Raw genomic sequence first — 17680 nt, forward strand, 5'->3', positions numbered from 1 at the left:
GGAACTTGCATATTTATAGTATTTTTGGGGAAGAATATGTGCCTCGCTTAATTCAGCATCATATTCCGCAGCAGACTCCCAGACTCTGCACCTGTTAAAGAGCTATCAGTCACTTTGGCGCTTGTAGGTAGTTTGAAATGTCAGAGCTTCTAGTGTTATGCTTCTCTTTCACCTTGGGAAGCATAGGCACTGACACACATCTAGCTGTGTGGACACTGTATGGCAAGGTATCTTCTTTTGATTGGTTTTATTTTTAACACGTGCAGTTCAGTATTGCATGTGCTGTTCAAGCCTCATTACCAACCCCATTGCAACAGCTACATTGTGGCCTAGTAGGTTACTCACAGCAGATCCTGATATTACATATGCTTTAAATCTAAACCACTGCCTTTTTACTGTAGTGGGTTGCAGTAAATTGTCCAGTGCAGTTCAGTTTCCCCCCTGGGCTCTCTAGATTAGCTGCAGATTTTGTTAATTGTGGTGGATTAGCTAAATTAGCTAAAGTCGGAAGCACTGCCCAAGTGGGAGGGGTTTCTGTGCACTGCCGTAGGTACCTGATCGAAACGTCACTCTATCAAAGCTGCCATTGGCCCCTGCGCTCATCACTCAGAACAGGTCCCTTCCCACATCCTGTTCCATAAAACATGACGTCAGTGCAGGTTCTTCCACTTTTGCCACTTCGCCTGGACAGAGAACGTGAGCTCTCTGTGTCTTGTCTGTGCATTAGACATTATTATTATAATTGTTTTTACAATAATTATTATTATCTGGTTGGTTGACTTCACGGCTGTGCTGTCACCACCGTTTACTTCTGTATCCATTTGTATTGTTTAGTTATTATTATTGATAGCTAACCTGACTCTGTTCTGTCCGCGCTTCGGTTTCAGTTTCGGCCACAAATAGCACACTTTAAAATAATAGTCGTGTTTATATAGTGCATTATATATTTTCCGACTGCTTGCTGTGTTGGTTTTTTGTCCACAGGGCTTTTTCCTCCACAGCAGGAGCGCTAGCAGTGGCAGTAAATCCGAGGCCCGGCTGCCCGGCCTGAGCCTCGGTGTGCCGTAAGAGATCTCACCCGCGTGAGGTGCTCCTCCGCCGGCTTGTGCCCGCACTACAGACTGCGATTGTGGCTGTAGGAGATCTCGCTCTCTCAATTCGCTGAGAACGAGCACTGCTAGCCCTCCTTGTCCGTGCATGTAGGCCCGCCGCTGCCAAATATACGGATTTTTTAAAGTCTAGTTTTCTAAAGTGCCAATCAGTTTAGACAAATGAGAGGCAGATAGTCGCTCACTTGGCATGCCAACTCATATGGCTCTGCATGACACTCTGGGCATATGTGCCACAGGTTCGCCATCCCTGGCCTAGACTCATTCACTCTACATAGTGATCAAAAACCGCTCATTCCACTTATTAACTGATAAGACCTTGACACAGTCCCACTATGGTGCCAAAGACTTTTAATGAGAATGATGTGTTATAACCCTACAGCCCGGGCACACACGGTGTGGTTAAGCCTACGGGCCTACACAACGCTTGTATCCAGCACCTGGTGTTTGGTATACACAGTGTTCAGTCTGGCAACAGAAAAGTTGCATGTGGTTGGTGTCGCAGCACCCCCATGTATATAAACGTTGCCGGGTGGAGACACTAGGTGCTCCACTTATTGCAGAGGCATTCCAGTTGTTGTGTTCCCCGGTGCAAACACTGATCAGCACCACTGCACGTTTCCCTGTGCAATCGCGTGTGTGCTCGGCTCAACGATGATCTCCTGTCGCCCCCGCCACTGTGCCGCTTGCGGCCAGCGCACCTTGCCCGCCTGGAGTGGGGAAGTCTTATACCCCGTCTGTCTGGGCACCGACAGCGGGCGCAATTTGGCCGCGACTTTCAGGTCTGCTACGGCATGCCCGCTGTCCCCCGCGGCAGCCGTGCCCCTCCTGCCTGCAGTGCCGCTACAGCTGCGCGCACCCTCCCCGGGAGTGCACGTGACCGACAAGGAAGAGCGGTGGAACAACTCCCCGGGGCTCCCTCCCCCTCTTCGGTGTCATCCCTCGCCTCCTCCCCGTCACGCCATCAGCGACGGAGGTCTGGCTCTGCAGACAGGAAGTGCGATCAGGCAATCCTGGCTTTGAATAGCAGGATGGACCAGATCTGCACTCTCCTGGCCAGGCAGGCAGCGCAACTGGTGCCGCCCCCCCCCACACCATGACGCTCCACCGTCGGTTCACACTGCGCCAGTGGAGACTGAGGGGAGTCTATCTGCCCCATCCCAGGACAAGGGCAGTGGACAGGCCACCTGAGAGGAGTACCGCCTGTCTCACGAGGACTCAGAGCTGGAGCCGGAGCTCATGGAGGAGTTGGTCGCTTCTACCCCTCCTCCTCCGTTGAGCATGGATATCCCTCCTGCTCCCATGGGACAGGACAGGGAGTTCTGGGTGGTCATTCAGAGGGCCGTGGAGTCTCTCCAGCTCCCCTGGCCCTCTGACCCTGCACTGCCACGCTCCAGGTTTGAGGGGTCAGCGCGCACAGTGGCCCACAGAGGCCCTGACTGACCTCCTTGAGGAGCTGAGAGCTACCTGAGACCCAGGCAACAGCCCCCACCCTGGCCAGGAGAGGGTATGCTTATGCCAGGACCCAGGGCATGGCAGAAGCTGGTTTGGTGGAGTTCCTGCGTGTGAATTCCACCATAGCCGCGCTGGTCTCCCTACCTCTGCTGTCTGCAGAGCCACGCGACCTGACCTGCCCCAACAGGCAGTGTTGCATCATGGAGATGCTACTCCGGAGGGCGTTTGAGGCTGGAGCTCAAGCAGCTCACCTCTGAAACACCGAGAGCCTTCTAGCCCTGTACTTGGCACAGCTGGAGGAGCCCTCGGAGAAACATGGCACAGGAGGAACAGGGCTCCTGCTCTCCCCTTCTCTCCTCTGTCCCCCCCTCTCTCTCCTCTATCATGACCCACAGTTTTGAATTCCATGCAGTGGAAATCACCTCTCCCTCTCACCTCTTCCATCTAGTTCTCTACCGTCCACCTGGTCCACTCACCTCCTTCCTGGATGAAATTGACGTTCTTCTCTCCTCCCTCCCCTCGCTGTCCTCACCTACCATCCTCCTGGGAGACTTCAACATCCACTTCTCCAACCCTTCCCACTGTGCCGGACTTCTTCCTCTCCTTCACTCCTTTAACTTCGCTCTCTCCCCATCTCCCCCCACTCACAGGGCAGGCCCCCAGCTAGACCTCATCTTCTCTAGAGGCTGCACCCCTTCAACACCCTCCGTGACACCCATGGACATCTCAGACCACCACTTCATCTCCTTCTCCCTCTCCCTCCCCTCCCTCCACACTCCACCCACTCCCTCTGTCACCTTCCGCCGTAATCTCCGCTCTGTCTCCCCCTCCACCCTTGCCTCCACTGCCCTCACTCTCTTACCTTCCATTGACTTTTTCCCATCTACACTCACCTAAAGGATTATTAGGAACACCATACTAATACTGTGTTTGACCCCCTTTCGCCTTCAGAACTGCCTTAATTCTACGTGGCATTGATTCAACAAGGTGCTGAAAGCATTCTTTAGAAATGTTGGCCCATATTGATAGGATAGCATCTTGCAGTTGATGGAGATTTGTGGGATGCACATCCAGGGCACGAAGCTCCCGTTCCACCACATCCCAAAGATGCTCTATTGGGTTGAGATCTGGTGACTGTGGGGGCCAGTTTAGTACAGTGAACTCATTGTCATGTTCAAGAAACCAATTTGAAATGATTCGACCTTTGTGACATGGTGCATTATCCTGCTGGAAGTAGCCATCAGAGGATGGGTACATGGTGGTCATAAAGGGATGGACATGGTCAGAAACAATGCTCAGGTAGGCCGTGGCATTTAAACGATGCCCAATTGGCACTAAGGGGCCTAAAGTGTGCCAAGAAAACATCCCCCACACCATTACACCACCACCACCAGCCTGCACAGTGGTAACAAGGCATGATGGATCCATCATCAGACTCATCAGACCAGGCAACATTTTTCCAGTCTTCAACTGTCCAATTTTGGTGAGCTTGTGCAAATTGTAGCCTCTTTTTCCTATTTGTAGTGGAGATGAGTGGTACCCGGTGGGGTCTTCTGCTGTTGTAGCCCATCTGCCTCATCTCTCAATTCTCGCCAGTACACTGAGAGGTAAGCAGCTCGTACTGTTCCTCTTTTTAAAAAATGTAAAATGTCTGTATTTTGAATTAATTTGGATGTGTAACTGGGTTTGGAAAAGGTTTGTTTCGTGGGGTCATGTTACTCGGTGTTGTGACTGTTTATTTTATTATTTTTCTAGAAATGATTTGTGCATTTGCTGTGTGATGTGGGGGAGGGAGAGGAAAATGTTAATTTATTTTGGTAATCTAAAAACATTTTTATTTTAATTAGATTGTATTTTCAAATCCAAGATAAAGCAAATGTTGTGTCAAAAGAAAAATGTAACCTGGTATTTCTTTTGTATTATTTTTAATGTATTAATATTGTAAACCCACCATAGTTCTTCCTGAGGAACGTTTGGTATGCTTGATTTAAAAGTTGATGTATTGGATTTATTTAGTTTGTTTAAAATCTGTTAACCCAGTCTGAGATGTTTGAATTAGTATTTTAGTGTATTGACTTGTTATGTGCTCCTTGCAGCCTGTGACATGGAGAGGTTGGAGCGCTGTCTTGAATTCCTCATTTGAATGTCTCTATAGGTATGTTATAATAATATTCTAAGAAAACAATTATATGTGTATATACATGTAAATGGTGCACGTTTTGAGCTTGCACAGTTCGCGCCACTACACTGAGAGCCTGTGACATGGAGAGGTTGGAGCGGTATCTTGAATTGCTCATTTGAATGTACAGAATACATATTACAACAAATAAAACCAGAAGAACCAGACTCAAAGTGTGCGTGTCCCATTCTTGTGGGGTGCCGTCTTGTAGTCAGAATGAAGGTGGCTATACCCTGTTACACAGTGAAGTAACCCCTCAGTAAAAGTAGTACAGTGTTGAGCCTCCCGTGGTGATAGACCCTGTCTTTTGGTGTAGAGGGCTTAACACTGTACTGCACTGGAGCTGCTGTGGAGGGGCGCCAGTGGTGCATGGTTCGAATCCTGGGCAGGGAGCTCCAACCTCAAACGGCTACATTTGTGTCTACCTTAGATGGAACTAAACAGAATCATATCCCTTCTGACCAGACTATGCCTTCCAGTCAAGCACCCATGTGAGCTGCTCCTGAATTTGGTGACTGCCCTGTTGAATCCATTCCAGGTATGTTGCATGTTATTGCATTGTGTCACGGGTGTGCATGCATGTGGCCTGTACCATGCTGTGTATATACTTTGTGCAGAAGGCTGGTCTTTGGACATGTCCTAGCTGGGTTAGTGGAACAGAGGGCTGTTGCCGCTGTCCCCAATGCATGGCACTGAAGCTGATTCTCGCTACCTTGCTGTGTGGATAGTTTGTGGACACCAGGTCTGTAACCCCGCTCTAGCTGTGAGCTAGTAGAGCAGTGGACCACTGATGCTGTCCCTAGCGGAGGGCATTCAAGCAGGCTCTTGTGTATCACTGTCTACGTAGTTAATTTGTTACAACATGTGTTCAGCTGTGGCTAATCCATTGCTCTATCTAGCCCGCTCTGTATATTTGTGAGTCATACAGTGGGTCTGTGGACCTGATCCTGCAGGAGCAGTGGTCCACTGCCACAATGTAGCGTGGAGGGCACAAGAGTTGCTTGGCTTGCCTCACGCCTAGCTGCACTAGTAGAGCAATCAGCTTTTGCTACTGTGTAAGCTGAGGGGTAAGCTGAGGGTGTAAGTGTTAACCTCTGTAGCCCCTCTTTGTACATGCTGGTTGTAGACAGTTCCCAGTAAGAGTGTGGCTGCGGTCCTCACTCCTGAGTAGCCCAGGTGTGGCCCCAAGGGGGCCCTGTGGCTCCTGTTTAGAGTTGTGTTGACGAGGCCCCCCTAGCAGGTACGCCTCGGGGCACACTCCCTTATCAGCTCACTGCCTCCTACTTTGCGATGGTTTTGTTATAAAGTAACCCCTCCCCCTTGAGCATTGCTTCCAACTTGAAATATAACAATAGGTTGCGAATGCAACCCCAGTTACATGAAAAAGGAAGCACTGCCCAAGGGTTGCAAGGTCGTGTGTGGGAGTTCAATTCTCCTGGCAAAAGTGTGCACATCACTTGTCTGATTAAGGAACTAGTGTGATGGAAGAAAGTTTTGGAGTCAGCAAATTTATTTACTTATTATTCAGAATGTATTAATTTATTAATGAGGAACAGCGCAACACAGAACTCAAAAGAGTTAGCATGACACTGTTCCCCAAAATTTTCAAGATAGAACAAATCTTATACCACTTCTGGGTTCCATCTTCAGAACAGCTTATCCTGGTGAGGGTCACAAGGAAGCTGGAGCCAATCCCAGCAGGCATAGGGTGCAAGGCAGGAATACACCCAGGATGGGATGCCACTCCATTGCTGGGCAACACACATGGCAGTCAACCTAACCTGAAAGTTGTTGGACATTGGGAGGAAACCAGAATACCTGGAAAAAAACCCATGTGCTGAAAGGAGAACATGCAAACTCCACACACAGGCCCCCCCCAAGCCATGCCTCAAACCCAGGACCCTGGATCTATGAGGCAGCAGTGCTAACCACCACACCACTGTGCCACCCCCCTGATTGTTCATTTCTAATAACTATAGCAGTGAAAATATGAGGAAGAGTATTCTCTCTCTCCTTCATAAGAAGGGAGATCCGAGAGATGTGAGGAACTGGCGGCCGGTCAGCCTCCTGTGCACTGACTACAAGATAATGGCCAAAGCACTGACACTCCGGCTGCAGCGGCCACTCCCTCAAGTCGTGGGTCCCGACCAGATCTGTGGTGCCTGGGGGAGATCGGCGGCCGACAACGCCATGCTGCTCAGGGATGTCGTGGCCTACTCGAACGATAGAAGGCTTCCCCTGGTCCTAATCAGCCAGGGAGAAAGCCTTCGATAGAGTGGGCCATGAATACCTGCAGCTGTTTATGGAGAGGATGGGTCTTGCTTTTGGCTTGAGGAGGTGGTTTAAGATAATTTACAGTGGCCTAAGCAGCAGGGTCCTCGTGAACCGCCACCTGACCGAACCATTTCCGGTCAGGTCAGGGGTTCGACAAGGTTGTCCCCTGTCAGCCCTGCTGTACGTCCTCTGTTTGGAGCCGTTCATGCAGGCGATCTGCCGGGACGTCTGGGTGACAGGTTTCCATCTCCCGGGTTCCGGCAGAGAGCAACTGAAATGCCTGGCTTATATAGACGCGCCGTCCGTGGCCAGGGTTGAGGAACTGCTGGATGGCTTCTGCAGGGCGACGGAGGCCGCTGTCAATAAGGCCAAGAGCGAGGTCTACCTCTCTAAGGCATGGCCTGTTGGCTGGGGCCCGCCGACCGTGTTCCCTGTGAAGCCGTCCATCAAGGTTCTGGGGATCACAATCGACGGGACCAAGGCGGGCACCCGGAGCTGGGAGGAAGCCTTATCCAAGGTTCAAAGGAAGATCCACGGCTGGAGCACAAGGACCTTGACGATGGCTGGTAAGGTTCTGGTCGTAAAGGCCATCCTCTTCCCGATACTTCTCTACATTGGTATGATTTTCCCCCCAGACAAGGTCGTCGCAAAACTAGTGACCAGAATTATATTTCAGTTTGTCTGGGGGAGCAAAATGGAAAGGCTGAAAAGAGTGCAGATGGTGAAGGGTACCCTGGATGGAGGCAGTGGCGTCCTGGACGATGTGCAGCTTATAAAAGCGCAGGGGATGGCATATGTTGTCAAGAATATCCAGGCTGCTGGCAAGAAAGTGAGTTTTATGAACAGACCATTAAAGTTACTAACGTGAACACGAGTCATGGCACACAAAATACAAAGAAAGATTAGAATATATTTTTCCCCCACATTAGAAAGGGACCTGTTTGAGTGATCGACACAGGGGCCAATGGCAGCTTTGATACAGAGATGTTTCGATCAGGTTCCAACCTTTATCATTTTGCTGCATTGTGCATTCTAGTTTTAGGTCACCTTCATCAGTAACGACACTGTGGGTGTTGAAAAAAAATGTGTGTTGTTTTTCATGTTGTACAGAATTGGTATCTTATTATTGTGGTTGTAAAATAAGCTGACCAATTAATTAATTCAGGACTGTTTAGGCAACGTCTGGTGGGAGTTGAAGGATCGATCAAATCTACCTTTTGAAAGTGGCAACTGCAGATCATAGTAAGAGGAGTTATGTTTAACGCCTCACGACGAATATAATGTATCCACTTTTTGCTAGTATCTTCCACGTTAGGGAAAGTATGAAAGCTCAACATGGAGTTGAACTTAGAGGAAGCCTCACACAATGGGACACAGCCATGTTCAGCCGTAATATTGCCCACACATCGTAGATAATTTAATTTTCTGGAACTCATGATGACTCACTATACGGGTGATGTGAAAGATTAATAATGTCTCAATCCTAACAGTGTTAGTAAACAATTTCAATAGCTACAATAGCTATCGCAGATGTGGAGAGCCCGGAACCGGAAGTAAACACAGAAGTATTTGCAAGTTCCCAAAGACCCGACACAGGACAGGTGAGAGGCAGCTATCTTGTTGTGTTCGTAGTTTCTGCCAGTCTAAGCATTCCTCATTTTGTTTTAAATTTGCCTTAAATGAAGTTAAGCTTGTCTGTAGTTTGCCTTAATGTAAGCAAATTCAGTACAGCTGCTGAGTTGGTGAAAGTAAATTGATTGAAGGAAAGGTAATTTAATCAAGGAATAGTGGGAATTCTGTTAAGTATCTTGTGCCGTGTGGAGCCAGGTAGGTGTGAATTGGTGGCTAGACAAACAGTACTTAAAGCTCTTACGCTGTTTCTCAATAACTAAAAGTCAAGCAGTTGACTAGGGGACAGAACTAGAGACCAAAAAAACCCCCAAAAAAACTTAGAACTAAATATAGAAGCATGTGGCCACTACAGTGTCAGGTTTGCAGAATGATTGCCTTCCTGTATGAACTCATCCTGGAGTATTTAACCTGAGAATGTTGTTGGCATGTTGAGGTCCTAGAGATCAAAGTCTGTTATCTTGAGACTTAGCTTGGCCGCCGATCTGGAAGAATTGGTCAATCAGCCCTTTAAAGAGATAGAGTGCACACAAAAACCTAGGAAGGTTGAGCCCTTAGAGCAGGCAAGTGTAGAGAACTTCTGGGTTACAGTAGGCCGTAACCACAGAAAAGGGTGAGCACACATCTTAGAAGAGATGACCTAAGAGCTTGAAATGCCCAACAGGTTCCAACTGCTGGACACTGAGTTGAACAGTGACAGCTCAGTGGGTAATGGGAGGGCAATTGAGCACAAGAGCACTATGGTGCCCACTCCCCCCCCCCCCAAGAACAGAGAGGTAGTTATTATAGGAGACTAGATTCTTAGAGGCTGTGAGCCAGGTGGGTGGCCTGGCAGTGAAAGAGGGACAAGATGGTGTACAGTGAAAAGTAAGCATAATTTGCCTTGTTTTATTTAAAGAAAAAAGTTAGGCTCTCTTTCTTCAGGTCCTCTTGGGGGCATGAAGAGAGTGTCTTCTCTCCTGTAGAGTTCCCTTCTGGGTTGTAGGTTCTTCAAGGGCTGGTGGTTCCCTCCAGGTCCAGAGATCCTCCCAGGGGAAGTCATCCAAGGCTGTCAAGGGTGTGGAAGGAAAGTTAGAAATTCCTATCTCACACCTGTTTTACTTAATTATATGCTTAAGAAAGATAAGGTCAAGCTAGAAGGTCAGGCCAGAAGGTAGTTTGATTTCTGTTTGTTATTTACGGTGAGAACCTTGGAGACAATGTAAAATGGTATGACTTAAGTGCCTGTTCCCTAAAACCATGTGTTGACCTATGAACTCTGTTCTATAATGATATATGTTCTGCTTAGTTAGCCTTTAAGATAACATAGTAATGACTTTCTAATGAGAACCAGATCTTTGTCTTCTGTGTGTATAAAAAGCTGACTGTTAAAATGAAGGCAGAACAACTTTGCATTCTTCTTGATTCACTGCTGTTCTCCACGTCATGTGTAATAAAGTTCCAACCTGATTGAAGACCGATTGTTCTTCAACATTACTTGCCGACAAGGATGGGCCACTAACCCTGATGGAGAGGACCGGAGTGGGTCAGACCAGTGACCAGCAAAGCTGCGCCGGCAAAAAAATAAGGTAAGGGAGCCTTTTAAATTCCCTACTGCGGTGCTTTGCTTTCACTTGTCTGCTTGCCTGGCCCTCTGACGATCAGGTAACGTGATCTATATTTTAAATAAACATTGTTGCTTGCCGTATATCAAATACTTAGGAATTGTTTTCCTGCTTTATTTTTCCAAGCTTCACTGAGTTTTCTTGCTTGTAAAGATATAAGGTATTTTTTTTAAGTTTTTTTATATCTCCTTAAAATGAAAAATACTATGATAAGGGTATTTTTTTTTTTTTTAAGTTTTATTATATCTCCTTTAAATGTAAAAAAACTTAGGACTGTGTTTTTCCTATTTGGGGTTCCCACAAACAAAAGTGTGTTTGTAAACTGCAGCATAGGTTTGACCTACTATTAGAAAAAGAAAAAAATAAATAAAATAAAAAAAAGGGAGTGTATTAATAAGTGCTAAATATTGTTTGACATCTGATTCGCCGGTGATAATATAAAAGCACGTGTTTATAGAACCATAAATAGTATGGTAAATGGAGAAAAGTCATTAAGTTATATACATGTTCTATAAATGCAAACATATTGAAAAACATGTTTTTTATAATTCCTATATAGGATTTATTATTATTTGTGTTTTGGTTTATTTTTTGTTTGTTTTGTTTTCTCCCCTGTCGTTTAATTGCTATTTTGCGGGCTTGCACGCCTTGGTTGTTGTGTACAAAACGATACATAGAAAATGGGAAAATGTGCTACTGTGTGGGAACAGCTCTAGTAAGACGGGCGACCTGCCACTTAAAGGTACAAATGTAAGGTATATGTATGATAACTATGGAGTGAAGCTGTCATGGTTTCCAAACCTATACCCTCTATCACCGCTAGAGGCCATTGTTTCCCTTGCCTTTTCTCTTCACTTCTCCGTTTGAGTGGACAATAGGTGACAGAAAGTTAAGGTTTCCAGAAGATGGGACTTTTGATTCAGATAGACTTGAGCACCTAAAAACGGTTTTGCAAAATAGGAATACAAAACCAGGAGAAGTAAATTAGAAAGTGTTTATGATGTGGAATGATGAATGTACATTAAGAAATGAGAAACCAAAGCTAGCTATCTTAAAACATTTGTTAGAGAAAAAGAAAGAAAAGACAAAAGGCATAATTCAATCTATCCTAAGCTGAATGCCCCAAAGACAAATACATAAATACATAAAGTTTTCAGTATTAGTGAAAGTCCTCAAGATACTGAAGGAAAATGACTAGATAAGTAATAAATAAGGGTAGTTTGAGACACTGCAGGTCAATATAACATGCCAACCAAAACCATCCAATTTACTTTGGATATAAATTAATAGGTGTCTCATTGTATGTTTGTAAGTTTAGAGTTTGCGCAAGGTAAATGTCTGTATTTTGATTGTAATTTAATTTACTGTACTGTATAGTCCAGAATAAAAGAGTTATAAGTAACAAATAGTTACAGAATGATAGCTATAAACACTAATGAACTATGTTGTAATAATAGACCTATAAGAAAGTAAGCATTTAACTGTACACAGAATGCAATTCAAAATAATAATACATAAAGCTATTTAAATAGGTCTTACGAATACAGACGTTAAAGTCACGTTAGAAATTGAACTAGAGCAGAATTTAGAAATCGGAATTCAACAAAACCGCAAATCATTGGGTGAATGTTTCTTAGATATTGATAAACAGATTTCCAGATACTCCAGGAAATTAAAGATTTGTTCATTTGGTAGCTATGAGTTCCACAATGAAGAGTTTTTGAAATCCCCAGGAATAAGATCCCTAAATACATTGACTAGGTAAGAAATTAACTATTGATCAGTTCATTCTGGCTTCGGGAACAGTTCTTCTGAACCTGTACCGGTGTAGATTGGACTTCAATAGGAGGAAGCTGACACAATAAAGACATATATGAGCCGCGCAGGCGGACAGTCTTCGTGCCCATGCAGGCTTTTCATTGGGGAAATAATTGACTGGACACATTTAAAAAAAAAAAAAAAAGATTTCCTGACGTACCTGGACATCATTATTGAGATCAATGAAAGGGCTTATTTTCCAAAGATTAAATAAATTCATTAACTACAATAATGTAGTGAAATGTGTCTAAATTGTAAGAATACCTATTGATAAATATACCTTGAATATATTTCTCAAAAGAAGGGAACCTGTTCTGTTTGCATTTGTGTTGTATGAGGGTGGAGGGTGGGTAGTGATTTATAAATATATGTATTTCCTGTAGTATAAATATTGTTACATTGTTGGTTACATCTATATATTTTTGTTTTTATTATTATTAATCTTATTTTCTGATAATGCTTTGGCAATTCAAATGTATAACTGTCATGCAAATAAAGCAATTTGAATTTTAATTTGAGAGTTTTACAAAGCACTTTATTGCACCAAAAACCAAGGAAACCTAGAACAATCAGTAAAAAAACAATTATACCATTAGACAACATAAACATAACTTAGAGTGGAAACATAAAGTTCCCCCTCCCTGAGGGTGCATAGTGCGTCATCTATGCACCACAATCTACTAAAAGTGTATAAAACTTATAGTCAATTAAAATCCTGGCCTTAATAAAACATTTAAACAGCACAAGATTCTGCTCACCTTCTCCTCCTGTGCTCCCCCCCTGTACTTCCCAAAATCCCCTTTTTCAATCCCTTCGGAAGACAAGGAGAAATAGAGAAATAGAGAAATGGAGAAAACTCCGGCTCTGAGCAGCAGGGCAGTCGCCCCCGGAGAACGGGTCAGCTCAATGTCCAGAGTGGGATTTCGGATGATGGCCATCTGGAGCAGCCAGTGCAGGGTGAGGGAGCTGTACACGGGTCAGGCTGCGAGCAGCTGCCAGGCCCTCAGCACACTGCGGTAGAATCCTGGAAGGTTGCCTGCTGCCAGCCCGCTAATATCCATCAGGAACATTGCCCTGTCCACCTGCAGCGTCCCCACCTGACGGAGCAGGGCACACGCCAGCGGCCTCCAGGACAGGAGGCTCGGCCCGTAGAGCAACTTCTGCAGGAACTGCAGGCGGAAAGCAGCCATCCTGCTCTCCACGTCCACCAGCCCTTGCCCCTCATCATCACGGGGCAGGCATAATACGCCCTGTCGTAGCCAGTGCAGTCCAGTCCAGAAAAAGCCCAACAGCTCCCTCTGCAGGATGGACAGCAGCCCCGCTGGCGGCTCCAGGCTGTTGATACTGCCAGGTTGTTGATGATGAAAGCCAGACCCCTGTAAGACAGTTGAGAGAGCAGCAAGCCCCCCCACCACTCTGCGCAGCTGCTGCAGCAACCTTCTGGTTGAGTCCAGAGTTGCCTAGTACAGGAGCTATGTAAAGCCCTGCAAGTTAAGCAACATTTTCTCTGCCCCAACACTCTCAGTCAGCTGAAGCAGTGGAGAAACAAAATGGGATATTAAAGAATAAGCTGCCTAAATTATGCAAACAAACAGGAGTAGATAGTAGGGTTTTTTGGGCGCGGCCTATTTTGTTATGACGTATGCCCTAAGCTTATTAATATTCCTACGTCATAATTGGGGGGCGTGATTTTAGGTAGATTTATTTCCTTAATTATTCCTACGTCATATCCGTCAGAAAGTGTACACCCATAAAACCCTGAACAACAAGGCCGCCCATAACCGGTTGTTCTTGTTGTTCTTGTTGGTCAACTGTAGAGTGTGAATGGGTCGGCTCTTCCTGTAGTGGTTGGGGGTCTTTTTTAAATATACATGTAATGGTCCCAGGTCTTAACAAGGCCTGTTTTGAATAGTGCGTTTATCATATTCACACTGTCTATGTCTCTGTCTGTCTCTCTCTCTCTCTCTCTCTAGTCCAAGCATTTTATAAGATCAACAAGTTCTGTTGTCTGTAATGGTCCCAGGTCTTAACAATGCCATTTTGAATAGTGCGTTTATCATATTCACACTGTCTCTGTCTCTGTCTGTCTCTCTCTCTCTCTGTCTCTCTCGCCCAAGCATTTTATAAGATCAACAAGTTCTGTTGTCTGTAATGGTCCCAGGTCTTAACAATGCCATTTTGAATAGTGCGTTTATCATATTCACACTGTCTCTGTCTCTGTCTGTCTCTCTCTCTCTCTGTCTCTCTCGCCCAAGCATTTTATAAGATCAACAAGTTCTGTTGTCTGTAATGGTCCCAGGTCCTAACAATGCCTGTTTTGCATAGGGTACTTATGTTAACCCCAAGGTATATGGCTCTGTCTCTCCCCTCAAATTTAATTAAAAATAAAATTAAAAAAAGAGGGTGGGTGGGTGTGTGGGGGTTTTGGTGTGTATAGGTTAATTGTTTTTGTAAAAAAAAAAAAAAAAAAAAAAAAAAAAAAAAAAGCTGTGGTTATATTTTATCTCACACATAATGTGTTCATTCGTTTACTTAAATACATTCTAGGGTCTTAAAGCTCATAAGAGTTAGACTTAAGATAAGGATATGTTTTTAAGGTATTTTAGCAGTCTCAATCCCTGATGATAAGGAATCATTTAAAAAATAAAAACAACTGATCACTCAATGCTAAATAGATCACAACACTCAAGGCTAAATCACTCACACCATGGGGGGGGGGGGTGGGCTCAGACAAACGTCGGTATGGCGTGTGTTATCAAAACATTCAGAATACTTTTAAACTATATAATTTATAAGCTTTGTAAAATAAACCCAAATATCTCTTTTGCGGGGATAAACGCTGTTCTGAGTAGTTTGTGACTTGTTTAATACCAAACAAAGCATCGCTATTAAAAAAAAAAAAAAAAAAAAAAAAAAAATGCTGTAAAAGCGCTACTTATTTTAGATCTTTATAGTTATTTTCTTGGCTCAGGTTGTTTTTTTAGCGCGTATAAAGGCCTGAAATATTCTTAGTGTTTATTGACTATAGGTCTTGATGCTTAAAAATTTTTTTTGAGAGACCAAAAGGTTCTAATAAAAGTTTAGAGTAGAGAGGAGAGAGATCGTCGCCATCTTGGTGTCTATTTGAAATTTGATGCAGGGGCATTTTATTGGTTGTTTTTGATATGTTAATTGGTAACAGGATGGCACAAAGGCCAGCCCAGAACAATGCCTTACAAGCAGATCCGGCAGCTGGCCGTCAGTATAAGTATGAAGGTCTGGTCTTCAGCTCGACAGACTCGTCCTGACCTTTCGATTTAAGCCTAAAGATCAACAATGTCCGGAAACAACATCAACGACTTCGATTTAAACGAGTTTTTAGGTAAGTCTTCAAATTATTTTCATTGACTCAGAGCGTGTTGTGGTCATGTATTGTAAATAAGGTTATACCATCTGTTTTAAGTTCTGTAAAATTATTTTTCAGCCAGTCAACAGGAGTTAATTCCCAACGCTGAGGATATCATCTGGAACAACGACGGTAAGATTTTTGTGTTTGCGCTCAAGGGTTCTTATGTATGGTTGTGTGTGTGTGTGGTTTTGAAGCGGCTCATTAGAGTTATGAAAACGTTTTAATATATATTAAAGCCAGTCTCTTTAATTACACAGAAACTATCGAAAGGCCTGTGATTGTCTCCGAGGAGCAAACAAGAGAAGTGGTTGTCCCTAGACAGGCTGTCTGCCGTCCGGGTAAGAACTAAACCCCTGTTTGTTTGTATAACGTTTCTGTAAGATGTTTGAGGCCCGTTTTGTTAATTTTAAAAATTATCCTTTCTAACAGTATTAAGAAACGTGGTTCGAGACAACGAAAGGCCTTCCACATCGAGGTCTTGTTTCGTTTTACATTCGAGAACCGTAACCTTTCAAGAATCTGAAAGGCCGTCAGCCCCTGTATCTGATAGCGGTGAGTATATATCTGCCGCTTGTAAGAGGTTAAAGCTTTTTATAAAGCGGGAGTGGTTAAAGGTTAAACATGTCTCTTACCTCCACAGAAGTGCAAAAAGCTAAACCAGCTGAAAAACATAAGAAACGATTATTCTTTGGAGGTAAGTAAGATCTTTCAAACTTTAATGTTTTTAAAAGGGTTTGTTTGCCCGTTGAGGGCTGATATTTAAGCGATGGGTGCCCATTTCCTGTAGGGCGGGGGGTTCTGGGAAAGATCTTTAGAAGTCCGGACAGGTCTAGGCTTGTTTCTGGGGCATGTGTTTAGAAATGACCGATTGTCCTACCGTCTGGTTAGGAAGTAAAGCTGGCCGAAAGGTTTTAGTAAGTTGTTTGGCTTATCTTCCGCAATTATACTTCTGTTTTAAAGTGGCTGTAGGAAAAGGCTTGAAGGTGTTCATTGTATTTAATATTTAAACAGATCGTGAAAACGTTTGTGAAACAGGAAGTCCCGGGATCAGGAAGCGTTTACACTTGGAAGGTTCGTTTAAAAATGAAATGTGGTGTGGGTGTGTGTGTATAAAAAGTTTTATTAACAATATTACAGTTTTTAAAGAAACATTTAAGAAACCGTTTATTTACAGAGGCTTCTCTGTTTTACATTTATTATCAAGTCCTAATAAATATATTGTCTGTAAATAATAAGGCGTTGTAGTGAATGTCTAAGCCTATTTTCAAAGGTCTAAAAAAAGCTAAAGGTTTTGAAGGTCCTGGATATGTTGTTTTAAGTTTGATTTCTGTCGCCGTTTAAAGATGTAAATGTAATGTATATTTTTATTCTTCCCAAGACTCTTGGGATAGTCATTCTGTGGATGAGCTATTGAGGACAATCACCCCGTCTAAGTGGGATCAAACATCTTCCCCGGAGAGATCACCGAGAGGATCCCCCACGGTGGTCTTGGAGACCCCCCAACATCTACTCAGGCCACAGCCTTCTGGGGGTAATTCAACAACCCAGATTCAGCCCGACGCATTGTCGGTCGGAACAAATACAGGCAACCAACAACCTCAGGGGTCGCCGTCAGTCAGGGTTGACACACCACCCAACGACGGACTGGTTTCAACATCGTCCCCCCATCCCCGTTTCTTGGCTACAGAAACGCTGAACAGTACACCGCGATTGGCCAGGGTGTCACCGCAAAGGCCTTCTTGGTCTCCGTCCGTGAGTATACGCTCGCACCCTGCCTCCTTCGACCGAGATTTACCGGAGCGACCATCCTTTGAAGCTGTGCCAGGACACCATCCCCCGGAGCTACTTCCTGAAGGTCGGCATGAGTTGCTACGTACTTTGTTACTAAATCAAAGACTTGTGTTAGTGGGACAAAACCTTGTGATAGAGAGCCAAAACACCCTTATTAATACCCTTACTAACGAATTGTACCGTATTTAATGTTTTAATAGATACAAAACGCCTTACTATTGTGGTTTGTTGGAAAAATAAGAAATAAATAAAAAAATGTCCGGACTTGGTAAAAGAACTCACAAACTAAAGGATTATGATCAAGTTAGGGCCCCAAAAAGACCTTCCCGAGAGAACATCCCCGGCCCTGTTGTGAACTCCTCTGATGTCCCAATGAACCAGGAACTATTACAAATGATAAATGATTTAAATAACCCCCAATCAACCCCGATAG

General features: G+C 44.5%; 1 long non-coding RNA gene across 1 annotated transcript; it reads left to right on the forward strand.

The window, feature by feature from the left end:
* Positions 1 to 15890: 15890 nt before the first annotated feature.
* LOC136759858 (uncharacterized) lies at positions 15891 to 17680 on the forward strand. The gene is made up of 4 exons (XR_010820118.1): positions 15891 to 16008; positions 16097 to 16150; positions 16468 to 16527; positions 16835 to 17680. It is a non-coding gene; the product is annotated as an uncharacterized LOC136759858 (long non-coding RNA).

The sequence above is a fragment of the Amia ocellicauda genome, chromosome 1, assembly GCF_036373705.1.
Source record: "Amia ocellicauda isolate fAmiCal2 chromosome 1, fAmiCal2.hap1, whole genome shotgun sequence".
Classification (NCBI taxonomy): domain Eukaryota; kingdom Metazoa; phylum Chordata; class Actinopteri; order Amiiformes; family Amiidae; genus Amia; species Amia ocellicauda.